We start from the raw sequence: 3,759 nt of genomic DNA on the forward strand, positions 1-3,759 counted from the left end.
GCATATATTCTATCCAGGCAGTTTCTTGTCTTCTAGACCTTCTCCAGTTTGGGATAGTTTCTTCCACATTTCATTGCCTTTCATGACTTTGATACTTTTGAAGAGTGCTATTTATTGTATACAATGATTGTCAATGTGGGTTTATCTGATGACAGTTATGAAATTTTGTCAAAAATCCCATAGAAATGATGTCGTGGGTTTCTCAGGTATATGATGTCACCATATCTTACTACTGGTGATGTTCGTTTACTAGTAGTTACAGGTAATCACTTGTTTAAAGTGGTGTGTGTTTAAAATTAATAAAGTTAGAGAACTCAGTTAAGCATCTGACTCTTGATTTTGGCTCAAGTCATTATCTCATGGTCATGGGATCAAGCCCTGCATTGGGCTCCATGCTAACAGTGTGGAGCCTGCTTGAGGTCTCCTCTCTCCCTCTCTCTCTCTTCCCTTCCCCCACTTGCAAATGCTCTCTCTCTCTCTCTCAAAATAAATAAAATAAACATAAAAAATAAAATTAATAAAGTTACTATTTTTTCCCTTTGTAGTTAATATCTTATTGGCAGATGCTTTGAGACTACGTAAATATTCCACCTTATTCTTTTGCCCACTCATTTAGTATCCAAGGATTATTCTTACTTGAAACAATTATTACTGTGGCATTTTCAAACAGTGGTGTTCTATTTCCATTATTCCATCTACATTTATTAGAATTCTACTATAAGGAAGTGGTTTTCCTTCTCCTCCTATTCAATTCTTTACCCATATCAGTATGACCTCATGGGTATTTGTTTTGTTTAATGGTCTATATCTATTAGTACCACTGTTCATTGTGTTACTCAAATTGTTCCACACATGGCCACTGGGAGTCCCTTCAAGTTAGCTCCTGTGCCTTTTGACATGTCTCTATTATTTGGGGGGCACCTCCTAGCTTTTTGACATCACAAGGAGCTCCAAACTCATCTTGTTCTTTCTTGTAGCAACATTGTAATCAGCCATGGTTCCTTTTATCATGGTGACTTGGGCCATCTCAGCCCAATAATGGTTGATGTATGTTCTCATTGGTCATCTGAAGCTTTCTTTTTTTTTTAATTTTTAAAAATGTTTATTTATTATTGAGAGACAGAGAGACACAGAGCGTGAGCAGGGGAGGGGTAGAGAGAGGGGGAGACATAGAATTTGAAGTAGGCTCCAGGATCTGAGCTGTTAGCACAGAGCCCGATGTGAGGCTCAAACTCACAAACTGCGAGATCATGACCTGAGCCGAAGTCGGTCACTTAACCAACTGAGCCACCCAGGCGCCCCCTGAAGCTTTTAATTCTTTAACAGAGCTTCTTACCACTGAATCTAGCTGTGTTTATTTTGCTTTCCTAGAACTAGTGGTGTGTAAGTCCTTGTGCACTCCCACATACTTAGGTTTAAAACAAATATAAATAAATCGGAACTTGTGATAGAAATTCTTCCTGGGAGAAGTACTGACTTTCCATACCATCATTTTCTTTTACTATTATTAACCAAGTTCTGAGATGACCTCTCTTTTTTCTTGCTTATTTTGTTTGACCCTTGCTTGAATGTTAAAACGGAAGCTTCTTAAGGACAGGGGTGGGATAGAGACTTTCCTACTCACCATTCAGCTGGCTTTGGGACTAATTGGTATGCATATGCTGTTAGGCCAGCTTTTGCCTTTGTTTATTGCTGGAACAATAAACTCTTCCTCTAAAAAACACTCCATGGGAAGGTTCTGTCTTGTCTGTTTAAACAAGAAAACACAGGAGGTCTTTATTCTTAGTTTCCCTACTCCAGAGCTAATGATTTCCTGGCTATTACAGGTTTATAATCAAAAGTCTAACACACCATTTCATAAGGACCACTAGATGCTGGCTATGGAGACTTGCACTTTTTTGTGCCCAAATGGATGTCTCTGTCCACACCAAACCTTCAAGCAGAACTCATATGTATTCTCACTATAACCACAATTCACGTGCTTCTTTTCTTAGATAGCACAATTTCACTAAACATGAATAAGAATTGCAAAGACTATTATGGGGAACTTTTGAAATGGTGAAGACAAAGCATCTTGGACTAACTTCTGGCAAGAAGGAAACATACCAAATATTCAGAAGGCCATTTTGGGGGCCCCTAAGTGGCTCAGGTCATGATCTTGCGGTTTGTGGGTTTGAGCCCTGCGTTGGGCTCTGTGCTGATAGCTCAGAGCCTGGAGCCTGCTTCAGATTCTGTGTCTCCTTCTCTCTCTCAACCCTCCCCTGCTCATGCTCTGTCTCTTTCTCTCAAAAATAAATAAACGTTAAAAAAAAGCCATTTTTAATTGGTATGTGGAGGGCTCAAAACAAACTTCTTACTCCATTACAGGTTTCCCCCAAAATTCTCTGGGGAATGCTGAAGTGAAGGAAACACTTTATTTGGGGCACCTGGGTGGCTCAGTCGGTTGAGTGTCCGACTTCGGCTCAGGTCATTATCTCACAGTTCGTGGGTTTGAGCCCCGCGTCAGGCTCTGTGCTGACAGCTCAGAGCCTGGAGTCTGCTTCAGATTCTGTGTCTTCCTCTCTCTCTCTGCCCCTCCCCTGCCCACATTCTGTCAATCTCTCTCTCAAAAAATAAACATTAAAAAAAAAAACCACTTTATTTGGATCTTCATACACTGGCCCTTCTTGTGCATTCTTTATGTTCGACTTGCTGTGATTCCACAACTTAGACTACTCTCAAGGTCTTGCCCAGAAGACTATTGATTTAATGGGCCATTCCTCCCTCCAGATTGCTTTGCCAGAAGGTAAATCAGAGGAAGATGAAATAAGCTGAATTATATTAGAACCATAATAAAGAATTTCCCAGACCACAGAAAAACCAAAACATTGCTACAGGATTTTGAATTATATTAGTCATTTACTGGCCAGGGATTTTAGATCTAAACCAATTCCTCTTTTCCCATTAAAGACAAGATTTATTGAAACCTATCATGTTGGAAAGTGAAAACAATTTAAAAAATTCCATCATGGAGGGGAGCCTGGGAGGCTCAGTTGATTAAGCATCCAACACAGGCTCAGGTCATGATCTGACAGTTAGTGAGTTTGAGCCCCGCATCCAGCTCTGTGCTAACAGCTTGGAGAATGGATCCTGCTTCAGATTCTGTGTCTTCCTCTCTCTGCCCCTCCCCTACTCGTGCTCTGTCTCTGTCCCTCTCTCTCAAAAAAAATAAACATTAAAAAATTTTTTTAAAGTTCCATCATGGAAAATACTTTAAAAAGGCCTGGAAACAGTAAGAAAAGAAAAGTAGTCCTTTTTGAATAGCTATGATTATAAACAACAACAAAAAAGACTTGAAAAGATTCTAGAATTCTGTTTCAAGAAACTTTAAACAATACTCTTGGGTTGACTCTAAGCTAATGTGGAAGGATCCCTATTCTCTCTTCGTATAAATGGGCTAAAACCTGAAATAGGAAGCTTGGTCAGAAAATTATATGAGAAATTATGGATCTGGTGGATGTCTAACATTTAGCTGAACATTAGGATGGACTTAAAAGTACTGATCCATAAAACACCTTGGAATAAACCTAATCAAAGATGTAAAATATCAGTAGGCTGAAAACTATAGAAAACTTATGAAGGAAATTGAAGAAGACAGAAAGAAATGAAAAAACATTCCATGCTTATGGATTGGAAGAATGAATATAATGTCAATACTACCCAAAGCAATCTACACATTCAATGCAATCCCAATCAAAATTGTACTGGCATTATTCTCAA

The sequence above is a fragment of the Panthera pardus genome, unplaced genomic scaffold, assembly GCF_024362965.1.
Source record: "Panthera pardus isolate Hobbes unplaced genomic scaffold, ASM2436296v1 HiC_scaffold_22, whole genome shotgun sequence".
In the NCBI taxonomy this organism is placed as follows: domain Eukaryota; kingdom Metazoa; phylum Chordata; class Mammalia; order Carnivora; family Felidae; genus Panthera; species Panthera pardus.